Raw genomic sequence first — 12830 nt, forward strand, 5'->3', positions numbered from 1 at the left:
GGGGGGTGATTCAGCTGCACAATGCGGGAGGAGTAAGAACAATAGTGGTAACAGACTCAATAGTGAGGGGTGCAGACAGGCACTTCTGTGGCTGTAGACATGACTCCAGGTTGGTGTGTTGCCTCCCTGGTGCGAGGGTCAAGGATGTCACAGAACGGCTGTAGGGCATTCTGAAGGGGGAGGGCGAACAGTCAGAGGTCGTAGTTCACATTGGTACCAACGACAATAGGTGGAAAAAGGGATGAGGTCCTACAACAAGAATTTAGGGAGTGAGGTAGCAGCTTTAAAAACAGGACCTCAAAGGTTGTAATCTCTGGATTACTCCCTGTGCCACGTGCTAGTGAGTATAGGAACAGGAGGATAGAGAGGATGAATGCATGGCTGAAGAGGTGGTGCAGGAGCAAGAGCTTTAGTTTCCTGGATCACTGGGTCTGTTTCTGGTGAAGGTGAGGCCTGTACAAGGCAGACAGGTTGCACCTGAACCGGAACCGTCCCAACATCCTTGTGGGGAGGTTTGCTACTGCTGTTGGGGAGGGTTTAAACTAATTTGGCATGGGGATGGGATACAGAGTGAAGGTACAGTACGGAGGTGATGTACAGCCAAATATAGAAGAGAAACTAAGTCAGTTTGGAAGGCAGACCAAACATTAACCTGTTAAGGCACAATAGGCTAATACAAGGCCAGATTGCATATATTTTAATGCAAGGAGTCTTACAAATAAGACAGATGAATTGAGGCGTTGATTAACACATGGGAATATGATATTGTTGCTATCGCAGAATCATGGTTGACAGAAGATCAGGACTGGCGGCTTCAATATTCCAGGATATAGAATCTTCAGGCATGACAGAGGGTGGGGGCGGCGTTAAAAGAGGAGGTGGCACTGCACTATTGATCAAGGAGTCAATTACTGCAGCAAGCAGGGATGATATCTTGGAAGGTTCCTCAAATGAGGCCATATGTGTAGAACATCTAAACAAAAAGGGGGCAATCACTTTGCTGGGAGTGTACTATAGGTCTCCAAACAGTCAAGGGGAGATAGAGGAGCAGATATGTAGGCAAATCTGAGAGAATTGTAAAAATAATATGGTAATAATAGTCGGGGATTTCAACTTCCCCAATATTAACTGGGATAGTCTCAGTGTGAAAGGCTTAGAGGGGCCAGAATTCTTAAAATGTATCCAGGAGAGCTTTTTGAGCCAGCACGTAGAAAGTCTTACATGAGAAGGGCTGATACTGGACCTAATCTTAGGCAATAAGGCCAGGCAAAGTGGTAGAAGTATCAGTGGGGGAGCATTTCGAGGATAGCAATCACAACTCTCTAAGATTTAAGGTAGTTATGGAAAAGGACTGGGAATAAAGATCCTGAATTGGGGGAAGGCCAATTTCAATATGACAAGAGAGGATCTGGCCAAACTAGACTGGGGGCAGCTAGCTGTAGGAAAGTCTATGTCAGACCAGTGGGAGTTATGCGAAAAGGATCTAGTGAGAGTTCAGGGCCAACATGTTCCCGTAAAGGTGAAGGTAGGACCAACAAGTCCAGGGAACCCTGGATGTCAAGGTATATAAAGGATTGGATAAGGGAAAAAAAAGAGGCTTACAGCAGGTATGGAGGGCTGAAAACAGCGGAAGCCCTACAGATGTATAGAAAATCTAGAGGCAGTACTTTAAAATGTAATTAGGAGAGCGAAAAGGGAGCATGAAAAAACACTGGCAGGGATGATAAAGGAAAATCCCAAGGCATTTTATAAATATATTAAGGGCAAGAGGATAACCAGGGAAAGAGTAGGGCCCATTAGGGACTAAAGTGGCAATCTGTGCATGGAGCTGGAGGACATAGGTGAGGTTTTGAATGATTACTTTTCATCGGTGTTCACTATGGAGAAGGATGATGTAGGTGTAGAAATCAGGGAGGTGGACTGTGATATACTTGAACAAGTTAGCACCAAGGGAGGTGGTATTAGCGGTTTTAGCCAGCTTAAAAATTGATAAATCCCCAGGCCCAGGTAAGATGTATCCCAGGCTGCTCTGTGAGGCAAGGGAGGAGATTGCAGGGGCTCTGACACTAATTTTCTAATCCTCTCTGACCACAGGAGAGGTGCCAGAGGACTGGAGGACAGTGAATGTGGTACCATTGTTCAAAAAGGGTAGTAGGGATAAACCAGGTAATTACAGGCCAGCAAGTGTAACATCAGTGATGGAGAAACTATTGGAAAAATTTTGAGGGACAGGGTTAATCTCCACTTGGAAAGGAAAGGATTAATCAAGGATAGTCAGCATGGCTTTGTCAGGGGGAGATCACATCTAACAAATTTGATTGAACTTTTCAAGGAGGTGACTAGTTGTGTAGATGAGGGTAACGCAGTTGATGTTGTCTACATGAACTTCAGTAAGGCTTTTGACAAGGTCCCACATGGGAGAATGGTCAAGAAGTTAAGAGCCCATGGGATCCAGGGCAATTTGGCAAATTGGATCCAAAATTGTGTTAGTGGCAGGAGGCAGAGGGTGATGGTCAAAGGTTGTTTTTGTGACTGGAAGCCTGTGACAAGTGGTGTACCACAGGGATCAGTGCTGGGACCCTTGCTGTTTGTAGTGCACATTAATGATTTAGATGTGAATACTGGAGGTATGATCAGTAAGTTCGTAGGTGACACAAAAATTGGTGGTGTTGTAATTAGTGCGGAGGAAAGCCTTAGATTACAGGACGATATAGATGGGCTGGTAAGATGGGCAGAGCTGTGGCAAATGGAATTTAATCCTGAGAAGTGTGAGGTAATGCATTTTGGGAGGGCTAACATGTCAAGGGGATACACAATGAATGGTAGGATATTGAAATACAGAGGATCAGAGGGACCTTGGTGTACATGTCCATAGATCCCTGAAGGTAGCAGCACAGGTAGATAAGGTGGTTAACAAGTGATACTTGCCTTTATTAGCTGAGGCATAGAATATAAGAGCAGGGAGGTTATGTTGGAACTGTATAAAATGCTAGTTAGGCCACAGTTGGAGTACTGTGCGCAGCTCTGGTCGCCACATTATAGGAAGGATGTGATTGTACTGGAGAGGATGCAGAGAAGATTCACCAGGATGTTGCCTGGGCTGGAGTGTTTCAGCTATGGAGAGAGACTGGATGGGCTAACGTTGTTTTCCTTACAGCAAAGAAGGCTAAGGGGGCACCTGATAGAGGTATACAAAATTATGAGGGGTATGGAAAGGGTAGATAGGAAGAAAACTTTCTCCTTAGCGGAGGTGTCAATAACCAGAGGTCATAGATTTAAGGTAAGGGGCAGAAGGTTTAGAGGGGATTTGAGGAAAGGTTTTTTTCACCCAGAGGGTGGTTAGAATCTGGAACACACTGCCTGAGGGAGTGGTAGAGAGGGGAACCCTCACAACATTTAAGAGGTATTTAGATGAGCACTTGAAACACCATAGCATACAGGGCTAATGGGCCAAGTGCTGGAAAATGAGATTAGAATGGATAGGTGCTTGATGGCCGGCACAGACACAATGGGCCGAAGGGCCTGTTTCTGTGCTGTGTAACTCTATGATTCTATAGGCAGAATTTTACCGTTGATGGGCAGGCAGGCCCAACCGACTCGGCGGCAGGCGGGCAGCCAATCACCACTGCCGAAACGGGCCCCGCTGCCATTTTAAGTGAGCGGGCCAATTAAGGCCCGCCCAGCGTGTCATCCGACGGGAAGCGCTATGCGTTTCCTGTGCTGGGGAGGGAGATTCCCTAACTGTCAGAGTGCGCATGAAAGAGCGCACTGCTCCCTGAGGCAAAGTGCTGTCTCAGGGAGATGACTGACAGGCAGTGAAACTTTAATAATAGAAAAATAAAAATATCATTAACACGTCCCCCTCGTGTGAAAATGTCACACGAGATGGGACCTGTTAATGCAATACCCAAAAACTTTGTAACGATATTTTAATTCCAATATCAAACCTCATCCCACCACTGGACGAGGTTTGTAAAAAAATCACTTACCCGCCTGCCGGTTGGGCCGAATTTCGCACGGGTCCCTCAAAATCCTGCTCGACTGGAGAGTTAACGGCCTTAACGAGGCCTTTAATTAATGGCGGGCGTGCGCCCTGCTGCATAGCCGACCGAAGTATCACGATGACGCGTGCTAAGGTCGGGACGCTCACCCAATGTCAGCGGGAGATACTCCGCCACCCTCATGCCAGCCAGAAGACTCTATGACTTTGCCATGTCTTCTCTCCATTCTTGCGGTCACTGCAGCCCCAGACATTCACTTCCTGTTGACTCATTTGAATCCATGCCAAGGGCCCTTTAATTGGAAACCCCCCCCCCCCACCTTTTGACAGATCCAGGCTGCCTTCCCTGACTGTGTGCAAATTGACAGCCATTTTTCCCTACATTACAACAGTGACTACACTTCAACAAATACTTAATTGGCTGTAAAGCAGATTGTGCGAAACACAATAGAAATGTAAGTCCTTGTTTCTTACAGAACAGACGCAATGTTCCATTTCCCTTGTGCATTGAGGTGAGAGTCCTCCTATTTGTTTTAATGGTCTGGGATTAGGGAAGGGAGCAGTGGAATTAACCAGGCATTACAAAGCATGACTGCAATCTTGCCAGAATTTTCAAGTCACATGAATGATGTCAGCTGTAATAATTACATTTTTATGTTATTCATTTTCAAGAGGTGGGCGAGACCAGCATTTACTGCCCAACTCTAATTACCCTTGAGAAGCTGGTGGTGAGCCGCCTTCTTGTGCCGCTGCAGTCCATGTGGTGTAGGTACACCCACAGTGCTGCTAGGGAGGGAGTCCCAGGATTTTGATCCAGCGGCAGTGAAGGAACGGTGATATATTTCCAAGTCAGGAGTGCAATTGTCAGGTGAGCGGCTTGGAGGGGAGCTTCCAGGTGGTGGTGTTCCCAAGCATCTGCTGCCCTTGTCCTTCTAGATGGTGGAGGTTGCAGGTTTGGAAAGTGCTGTCTAAGGTGGCTTGGCAATTTGTTGCAGTGCATCTTGTAGATGGTACATGCTGCTACCAATGTGCGCCAGTGATGGAGGGAGTGAATGTTTGAGGGAGTGCATGTTCAAGATGGCAGATGGGCTGTCGATCTATTGGACTGCTTGTTGAAGAGCCTCAAGACAACCTATAGCCAGAACGTGTCAGCTTCTTTGATGTGGGGTTGGAGGTCAAAGCGGAGAAGAAAACTCAGAACAACATAAGTATGAACAGTTTACAAAAGTCAGCCCCAGTGTTTCATTTTTACATCTCACAAGCACACAGATAAGGTTCCTGACCGATTTAAGTCAATAATACAGGAATCGGTTAAGCAACACTTCCCTTCAGGAACCACCAGAGAAAGCACAATAAAGAGCCATCCAATCAAACAGACCGAGCTGTTGATGACACGCTTTCTAAACTGCAAGGCCTGAGAGGCAGGTCTTTTTTTTAACCCAGCAATAATACACGCAAGAAACCGCATTAGCTTGTAGATTTCCGGCTCTGAGCTGTCAGCCTGTTTACTACATCAACTTTATGCATGACATGCTGGTTTAGCTAAACCACTGTGTGTACCACAAACTGATGCTTTGTCACTCCTGCACTTGATTGCCAGGAAGTACAAAGAGGAGAAGGGTGGGGGAGATGGGGAAGGGAGTAGGGGCCGAGGAGACTGGGGGAGGTTAGGAGAAATCTGCTTCCCGTCATATGGTTTCAGGAACTACTTGCCCCAGTGCACATGAGTATCAACTTTTCACAAAAGGCACAATGACAGGAAAGCTTTAAGCCATAACTTAACCACAATGCTTTGAGTTAAAGGGTTACTCACACAGAATGACAAACGGTTGAAAGACTTAAGCAGATGGGTTGAAAAGGAAAGAAACTTAAAGGTTCTTAAAGGGAAAGAGATAACATGAAAGATAAAAGCAAGAAAGAAAGATTGTGTGTGAGGAAGTTTAAATAAAAGCAAGGTTTTTGGGTATCTGTTACTATAATAATAATTTCTCTGGGATATCTAATATCCACCCAAGCTTTTCAATGGGGCCGCAGCTAAGATTTCAACTAATGGGCAACGCTTCTGGCAATGCAGCACTTCCTCAGAAGTGTCAGCCTTGATTACATGCTCATGAAAAAGATTCACAAGAATGGTTCCAGTTTCATGAATAGATTGTAGAAGCTGGGGCTGTTCTCCTGGGAATAGAGGCTATTAAGAGGGGATTTGATAGAGGTTTTCAAAATCATGAGGGGTCTGGACAGAGTAGATGGGGAGAAGCTGTTCCCGTTGTTGGAAGGATTGAGAACCAGAGGGCACAGGTTTAAGGTGATTGGCAGAAGAGGCAACAAGGACAAGGAAAACTTTTTCCACAGCGGGTGGTTAGGATCTGGAATGCACTATCTTGATTGTGCGGTGAAGGCAACTCAATCATGGCTTTCAAAAGGGAATTGGATAATCATCAAAAGAGATAAGATTTGCAGGGCTACAGGGAAAAGGGTGGGGGAGTGGGAATAAATGAGCTGCTCTTGCACAGAAAGCCAGCACAGGCACAGTGGGCTGAATGGCCCCCTTTTGTGCTGGGACCATTCTATCAATTGAAGTCCTGGAGTGAGACCTGAACTGATAGTTCCCTGACTAAGGTGAGAGCGTTACCCACTGAGTCAAGCAGAACAAATCAGTGCAACCACACTTAGAATATTCCAATGCTTAATGACAAAAAGGCATTCTTATGTACATTAACATGGTCTTTTGAACCATCTCCATTGTAACAAGTTCCTCTAGTTGTGAACAACAACATTTAACTAGATTTATTTGAAAACTCAATGTGTCTCCACAAGGGTGGTGTCTGGAATGGAGAAGCTTAGCTATGGGCCAAGGCTGGATCGGCTGGTGTTGTTTTCTTTGGAACAGAGGGGGCTGAGGGGAGACTTAATTGAAGCATATAAAATGACGAGGGGTCTAGGTAGAGTGGATAGGAAAGCCCTATTCCTGTTGGTTGAGGGATCCATAACCAGTCTGTAACCATAAATCCATAGATTTAGGGTAAAATGTTTGAGGTTTTGAGGGGATTCAAGGGGAACTTTTTTCACCTAGAGAGTGGTGGGGGTCTGGAACTCATTGCCTGAAAGAGGTAGAAACTCTCATCACATTTAAAAAGTACTGGATACGTACTTGAAGTTTCATAGCCTACAGGGCTTTGGACCAAGAGCTGTAAAGTGGGATTAGGCTGGAAAACTCCTTGTCATCCAAAGTGGATATAATGGGCCAAATGGCCTTCTTCCATGCTGTAAATTTCTACAACTATATGGGATGAGCTTTGACAGCCTCGAAAAGGCCTCTTCTTGTCCATAGCTTAACTACTAATTGCAAGTACATGGTGTTGCAATGATGTGACGTGTGCATGTGTGATATTAATTTTGAAATTCATTGGCTGGCCAAGACAACTTCTAATGGCATTTCACACCTGCTAATGTCAAGAACTACTTCAAAAGATGAACTGAAAACAATACTGGCTGTTACCATCTATGAAGATATAGAAAGTCTACCAGAACAATGGCTACATAGAAAGTGTTCTTCCTAGCTGCTCACAAGGTAGAATGCTCCATTTAGATGTATGGCTGGGACATTACAAAAACTAATCACGTAGGCCATAAAACAATAGCCATGGTCTGTCCAGACATGAGCTAATCAATTAGCTTCTGAAATCATTATGGGCAGACAGGACCTGTGACCAAGATAACCATTTTGAAAATTCTGCCTCAGCCAGATACCAGTGAAGGACTCATAAATGGTGAACTCTCTATTTTTTGCCTTTTATCAGTGAATTATAATTCAGCCAAAGAGTAACTTCTTACTGTAGAACTTGTAATTTTGCATTTTGCATGCTTGTTTGTGTGCGTGTGTGTGCGCGCGTGTGTGTGTGTGTGTGTGTGTGTATGTGCATGTGTGTGTGTGTGTGTGTGTGTGTGTGTATGTGCATGTGTGTGTGTGTGTGTGTATGTGCATGTGTGTGTGTGTGTGTGTATGTGCATGTGTGTGTGTGTGTGTGTATGTGCATGTTTGCATGTGTGTGTGTGCATGCGTGTGTTTTGAAGGCCAGGATGTGGGTTTACCTTTTTAAATATCTTTATATCTTTACCTGAGTGGGTTTTTAGCTCAATAAAAACTAACCCCTTTTGTTTAAACTCAAGAAAGCTTGTCAGACTGGTTTCTTTGTAATCAGTATGTAAATGATTAAGAACAGACATTGAATTAATGAGTTCATTCGTATACATTGCAAAAAACCCTGTTATAGTTGATCGAGGAGTAGGAAAGAAAGGGCAAGTCCTGACACGTGTCTCCCTAATCGTAACAATGGAGGAATTCTTTTCTAGTGCCTCAGATTTTGACACTCCTTAGCTTCTTTGTTCCTCCCTTCCTCTTATAACCTTTAGTCATTTCTAAACCAAACCTGGTTTCAACTTGCCACCACATCTTGATTTAACTTATTTTATCACCTACTCTATTCAACCCTGCTGCTACCACCCTTCAGCTATGTTTCTCAATGATGAACCAAATGGTTGCTCAGGTCTGGGCCTATACATAACTCCAGCCCCACTCCAACATGCTTGACTCCTAACTGCCCTCTGAGGTGACCTAGGCCCTCAGCTACCATAATGTTTCAGTAAGAAGACCTATCAGCACCTTCTGAGGATAGGTGGGCCAGGCAACAAATGACAGCGACGCCCACACCCCAAGAATGTATCAAGAAAATCATCTCAACAGGCTCTCCAGCTTCTTTGCATGTTGTGGAATTTGTGTTTCTCTTATCCTTCCCTGCCTGGGCTACACTTGGCATCACTGTGCTTATTCCAAAGAACAACACAGGATATAGTTTAGAGAAAGATTGATGACACAAAAAGATGATACATTCAGGGAAGAAAAGGTGGTTAGCTCTGATTATTACAATGCAATATATGGAATTTCATCAACGTTGCAGAACTTCTTAAAGAAGGTATCCTTCAGTCTTCAAGGACTTATCATCAATAATCATTTATTCAACTTGTTTCAAAGCACTTTGGAATGCAGTGACCACTCTTATGTAGGCGCATGCTGTTACATAGATTAAAGAGGGGAAAGAGCCTGTTCAGAAGCAGGAAGTTGCTCAGCAATCTATGTCTCATCCATCCTTAACAGGAAGTCTAGGACGCATGCAGTAAACGCAGCTGCTCACAGAGCAGAGAAGCCAGACACAGCATGGAGAACGTTCTACCCGCTCGCTATTCGCACTCTGCAATGTAGAAACCCTGCGCAGTGTAGGAGAAGCAACATTTCAGGGTAAAGAAAATTTATTGACTGGTTTTATGATATTAAGTGTGCTTTGTAGAGTGAACAGGACTTTTTTCGCATGTACATACACCAAGCACACACACACATATACACACAAACACTAGTGACATACAAACACACACACACACACAAACACACACACACACAAATATTCATATACACACTCTTACAAACATAAGAATTCATACAAACGCACACAAACACTCACATACATACTCATGTGCACACACACTCATGCACACACAAACACTGATGCACCCAAAAATACTCATGCATACTCAACTACACATGCACACAAATACACACTCACTCATACACACACACCCAAACACAAACACGCACACACACATACTTGCTGGGATGAGTTATCTGAGCAGTAGCAGGTTAATTTTGTCCCTTCATATTCCAGGCCTCCTTTGACCTGGTGTAAAAGCTATTAGACATTCCAAAGTGCTTTGCAGCAAATTAAGTGCTTTTGCAATTTAGCCATTGTTGTAATGTTGAAAACTTAGCAGCAAAGGGGTGCACAGCAAGATCCCACAAACAGCAATGTAATAATGACCAGGTAACGTGTTTTGGTGATGTTGATTGAAAGATAAATATTGACCAGGATGCCAGGCAGACCTCCTTAGCTCTTCTTCCAATAGTGACGTGGGATCTTTTACATCCACCCTGAGAAGGCAGACAGGGGGGGTCAGTTTAATGTCTCATTCAAATGGTGGTACCACTGACAGTGCAACACTCCGCTAGTACTGCAGTGAGCATGTGAGTTTAGATTCTCTGCTCAAGTCTCTGGAGTGGGGCATGAGCCCTCAACCTGCTGACCCAGCTCGATAAATACTGAGCCATGGCTGACTCCTTTCAACCTGACCTTCTATGACAAGTGATAGAAACCATTTTGTTTTTGTGCTCCTCCAAATAGTACTGGACAATGGAGCACCAGAAGGCCATTTCCAGCCTCCGGTCTGGGTGTAATTGGACAGAGTGGATCAGCCGCCCTTGTGGGACCGCCCATTCTCACTCCACTAATTCCTGGAGGTTGAAGGTCAGGCAGGTTCCGAAAGGGAGAAGGGATCGACCTGCTCCTCCAGATTACCTACCCAACCAATCAGTGAAGCCAGAGACCTAATTGCCCCCTCCCCCACTGTTTGTTCAATCACTCCAAATTACTAAAACAGGTTATCTGGCCATTATCACTTTGCTGTTTCTGGGATCTTGCTGTGCACAAATTGTCAGCTACATTTCCAACAATAGCAGTGACCACACTTCAAAAATACTTCATTTGGTGTAAAGTGCTTTATTGGGACACCTGGTGATCATGGAAGGTGCTATAGCAATGCAAGTCTTTCATTTGTTCTTTTCCCCTGTCAGTCAGTGCTGTAAATGACTTGGGTTGAATTCACACACAAGATTTGTCCTGTGTAACCATCCTCCACACACTGCATTTTGCTGGAGACATCATCCTGCTTCAATCTTGATGTTCTGTTTGCTGTAGTTCTTAGAGTCCCTTTTTAACCAGACTCTGTAGACTGTTTGCTAGGAAAATAGACTTTGCAAATTAGACAGGCTTCTGTGAGTCCTGCCATAAACCACATCCCACCTCATTGGCTGACGCATTGGACCAAGGGGACGAGCATGGTGGTAGGCATGTGTGTAAATTTTGGCTGCTGGCCTGCTGGTTCCCTGGCTTCATTCTGCCCCGGGCCATTTTATGGAGGTAGGTTGGGAAGGGGGTGTAGGGCCACCCGCCCTCAAGCAGCGGTTGGCCAATTGACCTCATTAAAGGCCCATTAAGACCTATTGTCAGGGGCCGACTGGAATATTCCAGTTGGCCTCCAGATTCCCAGGAGCATTAGGGAACAGTGTAGTTGCCTGGAGGCCACGTCCCAGCAGCAGATCAGGAGGCCAACGCTCCACATGGGCTTAGAGGCCATTTCCTGTCTGCCTGCCTTCAGTTCCTGAGGCCATTTTTAATTTAAAGTTATAAAAGTTGGAGAGCTGGTGCTTACCCTCACTTACCTGTCGGGGCAGCCTGCTCTTCCTTCCGAGCTGGAGAACATCCGATTGGTCCTCCAAGAACCCACTGTTGCCCTTAATTGAAGAGTGAGACTGCCCTCTGGCCGTGACTTGGTCAATTCAGGGAAACTCACAGCCGGATTCTGCTCCCCACAAATGGGCCTCTGGCCCCAATGTAATCTTGCTGGCCGGATTCCAAAGAGCCTGGGGAAAATCTTGCACTCTGATTTTTAACAGAGTCATTGTTAACCTGTTTAAATTAGCTACCTCAATAAAGTGCATAAAGCAGCTTCAAATAGCTAAGGTAACTAAATTCCCCTCTTTATAGGCTCATGTGTGCAAAGTCTTGTGGCGCAGTGGGTAGATTCCTTGCCTCTGAGGCAAAAGCTCCAGCTTCGAGTCCCACTCTGGGACTTGATGGCCAAGGAAGGTGCGTTCATAACACGGCCAGACTGGCTGAGTATCAACTTGTAAACCCTTCCAGCGCACACCAGTTGGAGGCGGTAAGAGTGGGAGAGATTCCTGATCAGCCATGTGATGGAAAGAAATTGCAGCCTCAATCATCACTATCCACTGCTCCAGACTGCAACATGCATGTAAGAGTGTATGTTGCCACGGCAACTCAGACCCTTTGGGTGCTGGATGGCTGATGTGGATCAAGTTGGTGCCAATGGCAGAGTGTTAGTGTTCAATCCCCTCCTTTGTCCTACCTGTGGTGGAAGTTGTGGTGCTGTGGGTGGGACCTGCCTTCGGGTGGGGAACTAAAGAAGAATAGGTTAATGTGTGGTAGAGAGCCATATAGACTTTGGAGGGATGAGGACTAAGTACTGTACTGCGCATGTATGTTGGGTGGGGTGGGGTGGGAGGGGTGGTGGATGGCACTGCTCAGACTGGCCTCAATGACACTGCAGCAAGAATCTCTGCTCCTGTTTGTTATTCATTTGAAACAGCAAAGTTAAAGAATTAACATAGAACAATATAACACAGATGGAAGCCATTCAGCCTATCATGTCGGTACCAGTCTTTGAAGGAGCCAGGCAATTAATCCCAATTCCCTGCCCTTTCCCATTAGCCCTGCACATTTTACCCCTTCAAGTATTTATCCAATTCGCTTTTGAATCTGCTTCTACCTCCCTTTCAGGCAATGCCACCCAGGTCATGACAGACTCTTTTTCCACTTTCATATGATTCCATACATGATGCTGGATATATTTCAAATGGCTTATGTCCTCAGGGTAAAATGTTGTCTAGTTACGAGCCTGTGAAGCATGTTGTGATGTTTTAGTATGTTTAAGGTGCTATATAAATGCCAGTTGTTGTCATTCACTCTTGGCATGTGAACATTGTTGGCTAGGCTGGCATATATCGTGGGCTGACAGCACAAGCCGTTTTATTCCACCATGATTATTGTGCCTCGGGATGCTTCAGTGCATCAAATGTGCAAGTTGCTGTTGCTGTAGATGGTGGTGGTCGTGCCTTGGATCTTGCCAATTACCCTTGGGTGTG

At 45.2% G+C, this 12830-nt stretch overlaps 1 protein-coding gene across 1 annotated transcript in view; it reads left to right on the plus strand.

Annotated features, from left to right (window-relative positions):
- Window positions 1-9166: 9166 nt before the first annotated feature.
- LOC121287164 (tyrosine-protein kinase JAK2-like) overlaps window positions 9167-12830 on the plus strand; it is an 88460-nt gene continuing 84796 nt past the window's right edge. Inside the window, exon 1 of the mRNA XM_041204763.1 lies at window positions 9167-9296. The gene's annotated coding sequence lies outside the window, so the exon portion shown is untranslated. The remainder of the gene's footprint in view (window positions 9297-12830) is intronic.

The sequence above is a fragment of the Carcharodon carcharias genome, chromosome 14, assembly GCF_017639515.1.
Source record: "Carcharodon carcharias isolate sCarCar2 chromosome 14, sCarCar2.pri, whole genome shotgun sequence".
NCBI classification, from domain to species: domain Eukaryota; kingdom Metazoa; phylum Chordata; class Chondrichthyes; order Lamniformes; family Lamnidae; genus Carcharodon; species Carcharodon carcharias.